At 35.2% G+C, this 12,007-nt stretch overlaps 1 long non-coding RNA gene across 4 annotated transcripts in view; it reads left to right on the forward strand.

The window, feature by feature from the left end:
* The window catches only part of LOC105858225 (uncharacterized), an 88,181-nt gene that overhangs the window by 60,913 nt on the left and 15,261 nt on the right, over window positions 1–12,007 (forward strand). The window lies entirely within an intron of this gene.

The following is a 12,007-nucleotide window of genomic DNA, read 5'->3' on the forward strand; positions in this document are numbered from 1 at the left end:
TTTGCACATTTGTAAATGGCACATGTGGGATTTGAACTCAAACCTCATTTACTTCAGAATCTTCCCAAGGACACTATAGGTTGGGTCAGCTCCCCTATTTCAAGCCCATCTGAAAGCTTTGTTCTCTACAGCACAGTACAAAACAATGAAGAAACTTCTAATAAAGGAGATTGAAAAGCTAAGAATTCTGATTTATTTCAAATCTTTGAGCTCCTTGGAAATGGGTTATCAAAAGTATTGTTCTTCATTTGTTATTCAGATCTTTTATGAGATTCTAAGTAGGGCTAAAGAGAATGTTCATGTTTCCCTTCCTGAAAATTTATAGCTTTTCTACTTCTTTATATTCCTCCTGTGTAACCTTACTAACGCCTATGCCTACTTTAGTAATGTTAACCCAGGCGTGATCTTCAATACAGAAGAGCTGAGAAAGACTTCTCTCTCTGGTAGGGTGACAGGCCAGGTACCAGGACTGACTCTGTCCAGAAAACAGCTGAAAGTGTCAGATAGAACATGAGATTAGAAGACAGTAAGGAATAGGAGAAAAAAGGAGAGCAAATAACAGAAGCGAAACATGTGGAAAGGAAAGAGAATTGGCAAATATTTTGAGAAAGATAAACTTTAAACTTTTCAAATAATAAAATCTGCCCTCACCCCCCCCCCAAAAAAAAGAAAACAAAATGTTCTTTTAAATAAATAGTGTGAGTTTGGCTCTCCAGATATCATCTTGAATCTAAGATTCATTAGGCAAGTACTTAGGTTCTTTTCTAATATATGTTTAACTTAATTGTGGGAAATTTCAAATGCATACAAAGTAGAACACCAAGCTTCAAGGACCCTCATGAATCTATCACGTAACTTAAACAATGCCAACTCAGGGCCAGTCTTCCTTTATCTATAGCTCCTACTTTCTCTTCTCCATCTCATGAATTATTTTGAAGAAAATTCCAGGCATCATAGTAACAGTAATCAAAGCTCATTTATAAAGATAAGGAATTTTATAAAACATAACCACAACACCATTATCACATAAAAGTTGAGTAATAATTTCCAGTATCATCAAATATCCCATTGGATTGAATTTTCCTAATACTGTCAACACTTTTTAAACATTTCATTTTTACATATTAATACTAAGGCTGAGCTCAGTTTTATCACTGGTTGTAATATGAACAATATTCTTTTTGTTTCTAGATCCTTTTAGAATATTTCCACTGAGATACCTCTGTAATCTTTCCAAGTCCTTTACTGCTTAGTCATCTTCACCCTGTGGTTCGTGGCAAAACTCACAGGAAATAGTTTGGTCAATATATACCAGAGATTGACCACAGCCCTGCAGATACGCTTTGAGGAGCACGGTTTGTCACTGCCAGAAGTGCATGCCAACTCCACCTCACAGATTGTTTATGAATCAGTGTGTGCAATTGTGCATAAACCCAGCTTCCTCCCGGTCCACTGCCTCATGCTTGCCAATTGTATTTTGAAGACATTAACCTCCTCTTGAAAGTAAACACCCTTAATCTATTTTACAGGCTGCTTGGCAGCATTCACAGGTATTCCTCAACTTGCTATAGATGCAAATATCTGTATCACTTCATACTGCTTTAGCACTTTAGTACCCACATTATATGGCCATTCTCAATGGCATGAGAGCTGTGCAAAGCTATTATGCCTGGACTTGAATCACAGGATATGATTCAACAGGGACAAGGGAAATAACAGGAACTGTTTAGATGAGTGCTTGCAAACACTCAGCAACGGCTTTTCTCTTTTTCCTTTCTTAATGGTTAATCCTAAAATTCTAAAATCTGGAAATATTCTGATTTTACTAAAGATACCTGTAATAATAATCATAAATAGTGTATTATATTTTGAAATTGAAGCTGAACTGGAAGTAAGTTTGTGGCAAGTCATGCTTCATAAACCATGGCCTCTGGGGGTCTGTAACAGTTGGTTAAAAACTCTTGAAATTCAGACAAACAAGACAACAGGAAGGTTACTGGAGCAATTCATGATTAATAGAGAGAAATTCAAAGACAAACACCATTATCCTTAACCTTACTTGGGATTTGCTCACAAAATATCCTTCTGTTACTTCTAAAACTTAGTCAATTATGTGAGCTGGGAGAACAACCTGCTTGTGTGAGAAGCAGGCTGTGTGGGTGATACCATAAAGCAAACCCCTTTCTACTTCTATGCCACGCCCACCCCACAAACCCTGAGGTGTCAGCTTCTTCCTGGGCTTGGTCCAGATTTAAATGCAAGAAGCACTTAATTGGCATTTGGGCAACAAGGACAATAATTTTAAGCTGTTATAGAAATGAAATATTAATATGAAACCCATTAGCGGAAGATGGAGTTGATGCTAGAGATCATTAACAGTGGTCCATTAAACAAGTTACCGCCCTTGGAGGTGCTTCAAAATCCATGACTTAGTTACTTATTCAAACTTTCAATTAGACAGGGATATCATTCTGCACTTTTATTGATTCAGGTTCCCAAAGACAGAAACCTGGATTTGTAAGTGGGTAAAAATATTATAGAATATATGGAAAACATACGTTGGTCATATTTTTCCAGACATGCACTGATTTAGTTATTTTCTAATATTATCATTTATCTTTAAAGAATCTTTCAAAGTGAATAAATTCTTTCTCCCTGAGAAAGCACATAAAAGGCAATTGTGGCAAGTGATATCTGAAAAAAAAATTCAAGAATTCCGTCACATTGAAAATCAGAATTTTTTTCTTAAATAAAAAATAGTTGTATTAGCATTTTGAATTATTTTTAATGTAATTTTAAATTTATGGACAGTAAAATTCACCCTTCTTTTATGTATAGTTTTAGAAATATTGACAAATGCATAGTCATAAAATCACCACCATAATTAAAATACAGAAGAATTCTTCAGCCCCCTCCCAATAAAACCAGCTGGTAGTGATATTTGTAGACAAACCATATGCCCTTTCGTCCCTATAATTTTGTCTTTTCCAGAATGACATATGAATAGAATCATATAGTATGTATGTAGCCTTTTTGGTCTAGCTTCTTTTCTTTAACATAGCACATTGGAAATCCATCTGAGTTGATGAATGTTTCAGCAGCCTATTCTTTTTCTTGCTGAACAGGGCATATGCTGTTGTATGGATTAAGCACAGTTTATCCATTCACAATTGAAGGATTATTTTTCCACACCATTTGTTGAAAAGACCGTTCTTTCCCTATGACTTGTCTTGTCGCCTTTATACAAAATCAATTTACAATAAATATAAGGGGTTGTTTCTAGACTTTCAATTCTATTGCATTACTTTGTATGTCTAGCCTCTCTTTATTATTCTAGTCTTGTAATAAGTTCTGAAATTTGGAAACATCAGTCTTTGGCCATTTTAAGTCATTTGTATATTCTTGTGCAATTTAGTACCAACTTGTTCATTTCCACATGAAAGTCAGCTGGGATATTGATAGAGCTTGCAATGAATCAGTAGATCAGTTTGGAGATTTTTGCCATCTTAACAATATTAAATCTATTTGTACCTACCCCTAAACACAGGATGTCTTCCCATTTCACAGGTCTTCCTTAATTTCTTTCAAAATATTTTATATTTCTCAGTGTGAGAGTCTTGTAACTATTTTATTACATTTATCCCTAAATATTTTTTGGATATTATTATAAATAAAATTATTTTTAAAATTTTACTTTTGAATTTTTATTGGTAATGTATGAAACTATACTTAATTTTGTATATTGATCTTATATCCTTTGCATCCTGAAATTATGTTATAATAGTATTTTTTTGTAGATTTCCTGGAATTTTCTCTATGTAAGATCATGTTTTCTGCAAATAGATATAGGTTTACTTCTTTCTCACCTATCTTATGCCTTTATTTCTTTTTCTTGGCTAACTGCCCTGGCAAGGACCTCCATTACAATGTTAAATACGGTGGTGAAAATGAACAGCATTGTTTTGTTTCTGTTTTTATGGAGAAAACATTTGGTCTTTGACCATTAATTATGATGTAAGCTGTTGGTTTTCTGTTGATGTCTTTGTGGGGTTTAGAAAGATTCCTTGTATTCCTAGTTTTTTGATTGTTTTTATCAAGAAGTTTGTTAGATTTTTGTTAAATGCTTTTTTTGTGTCTATTAAGATGATCATGCATTTTTGTCCTTTAGTAATATAATCCATTACATTGATTGGTTTTCAGATGTTAAACCTTGCATTACTGGAAAAATCTTACCTGATCATGGAATAATCAATTTTATATTACTGGATTTAGTTTGTTAGTGTTTTTGTTGAGTATTTTTGCATGTGTATTCATAACAGATTTTGGTTTATAGGTTTCTTTCCATCTCATTTCTTTGTCTGGTTTTGGTATTATGCTAATATTGTCCTCATAGTATGAGTTGGGGGGTGGTGCCTAGCCACTTTTTCAAAGAATTTGTGAAAGATTAGTACTAATTCTTCTTTAAACATTTGTTACAATTAACCAGTGAAGCCATCTGAGCATGGAACTATCTTTGTGGAAAATTATTAAATTAGTACTTCAATATCTTTATTTGTTAAAGATCTATTTAGATTTTCTATTTATTCTTTAGTCAATTTTTGTAATTTGTGCCTTTCAAGGGACTTGTCTATTTCATGAGGGCTATTCAATTTCTTGGCACACAGTTGTTTTCAGTATCTCCTATAATTATTTTTATTTCTGTAAGGTTGATAATGTACTCCTTTTAATTCCTAATTTAGTATTTGAGTCTTTTCTCTCTCTCTCTCTCTCTCTCTCTCTTTTCTTGGCCAATCTAGCCAAAGGTTTGCCAATTTGTTGACTTTAAAAATATAAATGTTTGGCTTTGTTGAGTATCTCTATTGTTTTGCTATTGCCTGTTTTATTTATTTCCACTCTGATGTTTCTTATTTCTTTTGTTTTACAGGGGTTTGGTTTAGTTTAGTCTTTTTTTTCCAGTTTTCTAAGGTAGAATATTAAGTTACTGCTTTTTTCTTTTTCTTCTTTTTTAGTGTTGTAATTATAGCTATACATTTTCCACTGAGCACTACTTTTGTTGCATCTCATAAGTTTTGGTATGTTGCATTTTTGTTTTCATATATCTCAAAATATTTTATAACTTCTCTTGTGATTTCTTCTTAGAGCTATTATTTAGGAATGTGTTAATTTCTGCAAATCACAAATTTGTAAATTTTCCTCTGTTATTGCTTTTTAAATAATTTTATTCCATGGTTATTGGAGAATAAATATGAATGATTTCAATCTTTTAAAACTTATTGATGCATATTTTATGCTTATCATATTGTCAATCCTGCATAATGTTCCAGGTGCACTTGAGAAGATTGTATTCTGCTAATTTGGATGGAGTGTACTATAGCTAGTCCATACTTTTCTTTTTTTTAAATTTAATGTCTTGTCATTTTTTGTTGAAAACTAGAATTTTAAATATTATTATGTGGCAAATCTATAAATAAGGTTTCCCCTTCCTTTTCATGGTTTGTTACACTGTTTGTTGTTGTTGTTTTTGTTTAGTGACTTTCCTAAACTAATTCGTATTCTTTGTTATGTGCAATCACTGAAGTCTCGATTCACTTTATTGATGGGCTAATGATAGGACACAAATTTCTTTAAATTCCTTGAACCAGTAAGTCTTGCTCGCTTTGCTGAGGGCCCTGTGCCCGTGCTGGGTCACGCCTTTACATTCCAGCAGAGTGCAAATCACTTATTTAAATACTTTTAAATATTTCATCTAACATATCTACTGTTCTTTTTGGCGATGTCTCTTCATTATTTTTAAGTGTTTGATCAGGGGATAAAATATACATGTCTAACATCACAATCATCTTCAAGTTATTATTTTACCCCATCAAGTGCAACATAGAAGACTAGTAACCAAATAGAATCATTTAGCCTCTCCTTATCTTATAGTTGCCATGTGTGTTGCTTCCATATATTGAACTCTCCCCAGACAAGGTTAGAATTTTTGTTTTCTAAAGTCATACATATTTTATAAATTTGTGGCAGTAGGAAAATATTCTATAGCGTTGACCTAGATATTTACTATTTCTGTTGCTGTTCCTTCACACCCAGAGTTTGCCATCTTATTTCCCTTAAATTATACTGTTAAATTTCCAACTTAAGAACATATTATCTGTTAGATAACAACATGAGAAAAATACTAGAACACCCCTGCTAAAACATACCTTAGCCATTACCAAGACTATAAATTTAAAATCTGACATCAGGATATTTAAATAAATATTCATCAATAGGCATTCACAAATATTTTCTATTTTTAATATTTTCTAAAAATAAAATCATCTCAAAACTTATTTTCTGTTAATATTATTAAATAAAGAAAAAGTAAAGACTTTGATTGTTTTGGTTTGAGATTAGTTTTCTTTTTTAAGTGTCTGTATCTAAATCATCTTGACAATCACCTGGTGTCAACAGGTGGCAAGTGCATGCCTTCCTGAGTTCCAGTTGTCTGTGGTACCCCACAGAGAAGCACAGAGAAAGGAAGTATTTGGGTAGGTGGATCTCTCTGAGTGGTCAAAGGGTCATTAGGCTCAAAAGCAGAAATTCTAGCATCGGCCAACTTTGGGTCAAGAATTTTAAAATCAAATCACAGGGAGTAGAAAGAAGGTCTGAAATAGGACCACAGATCAGTTGATTCACTATGAGAACCTAACATAAAAAGCTAAGAGAATAAGAACTGTAATTAAGCCAGAGTTTTTCTTTCTTTTTCTCCTAAATTTTTCCCAGATTTGTTTACTTCTCTTCCTTTCTCTCCTCTCGAATCACACTCTTTTACAATATTCCATAAGTTAATAAACAAAATATTGTCAGGAAGGAGGGACATTGGACAAGGAAATAGTGGCCCCAAATTCTTGTCATTTCTTTGACATTAACTCATTAACTGGCTCTGTGATGTGAGCAGTTTTGTGCCTCAGTTTCATTTTGGTTCTGATCTGTACCTACGACTACTATAGCTGTATCTATATCTACCTATAGCTACTATACCTACATCTATATCCATATGTAATAAGCACTCATACATGTGTGTCTATATACACATGCACACACACATATGTATGTATATATACATAATATATTTAATCACACATATATCTGCTGTAAACATATTCATTCAGTATCTGACTCTTGGCTACATTATGATCAACAATTCTGAGTAGGTATATTGATCTCTTTCAACCCAAGGAGACAAAAATGAGAGAGCATAGTAAAGTTATTAGTCAAAAAATAGAATTTAGAATTAGATGTTCTAGCTGGGTTCTTGTGAAGGATTTGGCCATTTTTATAGTATTTATTAAAAATACGAAATTATATGATCTGAGAGCCCCATAAAGCTGCAGCTGTTATAATTTCACAGCTCATGATGGCTACTAATTTCAAAATTCCAAAGTGCTTTAGGGAACCCTCCCCAGAACGGAATCAAACATAATAGCTGCACAGGGGCCTGCTTGATGCTAACAAAATGACCTAGAAAATTGAGTCAATTAACAGGCTAATTCAGGATAGATTTTCTCACAGTGTATACAATATGAAAATCAGTTTTACAGGGCTATGTAAACTGTGGAATTGGTGGTATATCAAACTGTCCCGCAGCAAGCATGTGAAACAAGAGGTCAGAACCTCACACTTAGAGGAAAATGTATGGTTGTCGGGCACTCACATCCAATACCTGAACCAGGTTGGTACCTTTAGCAGCTGCTCGCTGCTCAGAGAAAACACTCCTGCCCTATCAAAGTCCTGCTCTCTTTGCAGATCAATCAATGTCTCTTCCAATCTCTCCCTGATTGCAGCCTAGGTGACAGCCCCTTCACTTTGAATTTGATTAATTCTTGTGCTTAACTTGTCAGACCTTTGATCCTACTTGAAGCTGTAGATGGGTTGGCCCTACTCGGTCTTTGGTCTTTGTCCTCAGACCCCAGCCTGAGCCAGACATGCAGCCCTCTTATACTCTGAAAATAGCATTCAGGTATCTTGCAGCTACTTTGAGCTTTTCTGCAACTGGAAGAATGGCATCATTTTGTTGTTTCCATTTTATAAACAGAGAATCTGAAGTTGACAAAAGTCACGTGCTAATCTTAAATTTAGGCCTCCCAAATCTCAGCACAGCACATTATACCTAACGTAACACTACCTCCTGTTATGGCCCTGAGTGAGGAGTTCTTGGCCATCACAGCCCTTCTCTGGCTGGGTCCCTACAAAATTTAATATAGGGTCATTCTAGCACATGATGTTTTAACATCTGTATTCTAGATATTTTATCTGGATGTGAAATTCAGACTCAGACAGTATTATTCACTTCATTTTCATTTACAACACATTTATTTTGATTAAACTGTTCTCTTTTGGTAAGCCAGAGGATGCACACTAAACAAAAGAAGTGGGGAAAATGACAACAGAACATGTATTTGCAAGCATGAGAACATAATGGTGTTATCATGAATTGTGGAATAGTTGAGAATTCTGTAAGGACATATGGACGAAATGGCAAACTTAAAATACATGTGAAAGGAAAAATAACTTGTATTCCACATATTTGTTTAATCTCCAATTGAACGGAATAAAGTTCCACGCTTCACCATTAAATGTCAACACATTTTCATGGTACTTTTCCAAAATTTCCTTGGGTCTCATAGGAAGCATTTATTTAATATGATAATGTAAAAAAAGTGAAAAGATGTATATAGCATTTTAAAATATTTTATTTTTCTTTTGGCCTCATAATAACATAACATAATAGCCTTATTATGTTAATATTTAATTTCTATAAAAAGATAGAATATGTGTATTGAGTGCAATTATAGCTTAACTTACTAAAAATACTGAAATTGGTATCAATAATTATAAGATTAGAATCTACATCTCTTAACATGTATGTCCTTGCTGTCTCTTCTAGGCTGTTCTTAACTTCTCTTATTTATCAAATGTTATATGTGATGCCCTTGTCCTTGTGTTATCTATTAACACATTAACACTGATTAGCCTCTGTCACTCTTGAGTTACTTAATAATCTTATTAAAAAGTTTTAACTTGAAAATAAGCAAAAAGAATGGCTAAGTACCCTTTCAATGTCATAGCAGAGCTCTGTCAAACAGGCCTACCTGAGGTTTATTGAATTCTATCATTTGATGTATTAATTTAGTATTGATTGTTGTATAGAATCTGTGAAAATACATGTTAATGTGAAGAGTTTTTTTTTGTCTAAGAGACATGTGAGATATTTCTATTTGATAGAAAAGATAAGCCCAAAGGTGATGATTTTATTGTTTTGTAGTCCATTGGCAGTGTTGTATCTCATGGTTGCTGATTAAACATGGCCAAAAATTCCTGACACAACTCCCACTGAGAGGTAGGCCCTATATCCTCTCCCCTGGAATTCAGATTGGCTCTGTGACTGCTTTGCCCCATGGAATGCTGTGAAGGTGAACCTGTGCCAGTTTTTAAGAGTAGGCATTAGGAGAATGGGAATTTTCTCTTGCTGTTCTTTGGAACACCTACACAGGTGACCTATGCATCACCAGATGCACAAAAGGAGCCCCAGAAGCCCTGTGGAGAGGCTCATTTGCAAGGAGAATCGAAGTCCTTGGACAAAAGCCTCAGTGGAGCACCCAGTCGATAGCCAGCACCACTTTGCATGCCATTTGGGTGATCCGGCTTGGATGTGGGATCTGCTAGCCTCAGTTCAGCCATCCCACTGATGCTGTGTGAAGTGGAGTGTCGCCTTCTGTGTAAGCCCTTTCTATAGTCCTAATCCATAAAACTGTGAGGAAAAAAAAATTCTGTTTTAAGTCAGTGGATTTGCAGTTGTTATGCAGCCTTAGATAATCAAAACAGAATTTGGTACCAGAAGTGGGGTGCCTCTGTAATGAAAAGAAATGAAACAGAGTGAAAGAGGTTGCACAGGTTTTAGGATTAGGTGGTGGGCAAAAGATGGAAGAGCTTTGAGGAGATTGTGGTGAGGGCAAGAAGGACTGTGTGGAAATTTCTACTAGATTCTGGAGAAAAGCCAATTCTTATTATTCGGTGGTGGAAAGTTAAGCAGCATTGCCACCTTTGATAGCATAAAAAATAGAAAATATACCTGATACACTAAAATATTTGCCTCAGGAGAGTTCTAGGAAAAATGTTAAATATGTCAAAGCATTTCTCTTAGATTCATATAATAAGGAATAAGTATTAAAAAAGAGTGAGAAAAAGCTCTTTAATCGGAAGCAAAAACTTAGAGGACAGATGAAGGAGACAAATCTTGCTAGGTTCAAACTAAAATCTCTCAGGAAATGATCTAAATCTCTCAAGACAGTGAAAGACTTTCAGAGTGAGAAATTCCTTTATAGTAAATATCAAATCCAGGTGCTACTGGTAAATCACGACCACAGGGTGAAACTCTCAAGAGTGTGGTTGCAAGACCCTTTGATGAGCTTATAAGGATTTCAAGGCATGCCTGGCACGGGTTCTAGAATGTTAATGGCCTGTCTCATAGACCATGCTGCTACTCAGAAAGGCAATTTGCTCTTCCTGCTCAAAATGCTTCCTTCAAATCCTGTGAAGCTTGGACTTACAGAATTCCTTACTCACCCTCACATTACTCCATACAGCCTTGCTTCTGACCAAGGGGCAGCTTTTAGGGAAAAAAATTGTTCCAATGTGCTCGTGCTCATGAAGTTCAATAGCATTTACATGTTACCCATCATCCGGAAGCAGCTGGTCGGATAGGAAGGTGGGATGACTGTTTCAAGATTATTATGGTGCTATCTGGGTGACAACACCTTGTAGAACTGGGATAATATTCTTCAGGATATAAAGAATACTTTAAATCAATGACATATGTATTATTACTTTTTCTTTCCAAAGCCAGAATTCATGTGTCCAGGATTTAAGGGGTGGAAATGAGAGTGATTTAGCTCACCATTATTCCTAGTGATTCACTGGTGAGATTTTTGTTTATTTTTCCTGCGGTGGTGGGGATCTTCTGGCCCCCAAAAGAGATATGACTCCATTGAAAACACTGTGATGTTTCCATTAACCTAGGATTTAAAATAGGGTTTTATTTGCTCAGGCTGCCATTAAAAACACCACAGACTAACTAGCCTAAACAATAGGCATGTTAGTCCAAGATCAGGTGCTGGCTGATTCAGTTTCTTTTCTTGAAGGGTTGCTTCTGGACTTGCAAGATGGCTGCATCCTCACGGAGTCCTAATAGGTAGAAAGATCTGGTATGTCTTCTTCTAAGGACACTGATTGTATCAGATCGGGGCTCCACCCTTATGATGTCATTTAAACTTAATCATTTCCTTACTCCAAATACAGCCACACTAGGGGTTAGCATATCAATATATGAACTGGGGACACAATTAAGTCCATGGCAACTGGCCACGTTGGGCTTCTCATGCCAGTGAGTCAGCCAGCAAAGCAGAGTGTTACTCTGCTGGCTCAGGTGGTCTGGGAAAGGTGGCATTAACATCCAATGAGGATAAGCAGATGTCTGTTCGAAATGCAAGAAATCACCTGGGGTGCTTCTAAGTGCTTCCATGCCCTGTAATAATGGTCAATAAAAAGCTACAATTCCATTTAGGCATGGCTGCTAGTGGTTTAGATTCTTCTGAAATGAAGGAATGGGCCACTCTACCAGGCAAGGAGCCACAGGCAGCCGAGGAGCTTGCTAGGGGAAGAGAGAATGTGAAATGAGTAGTGGAAGATAAGTGATACTTATCATCTATGATCATGTGACCAGTGGCAGAAAGGAAGATTGTAATGGTGTTGAATATTTTTCCTTATTTTGATGTTTATATATATATTATATATATATATCAAGTCTTTTTCCTCCTTTCTTCCATTTCTATACAACCTAAAATAAGATATATAATAATGATTAACTTTATATCTCTGTATTTAAGCTATAGAATACCAGTGAGAGGTTGAGGGGATTTATCCAGCAGAATGGACTTTCACCTAGAGGGACTTCATATCCCATTTTTGG

The sequence above is a fragment of the Microcebus murinus genome, chromosome 25 (genome assembly GCF_040939455.1).
Source record: "Microcebus murinus isolate Inina chromosome 25, M.murinus_Inina_mat1.0, whole genome shotgun sequence".
Lineage (NCBI taxonomy): Eukaryota > Metazoa > Chordata > Mammalia > Primates > Cheirogaleidae > Microcebus > Microcebus murinus.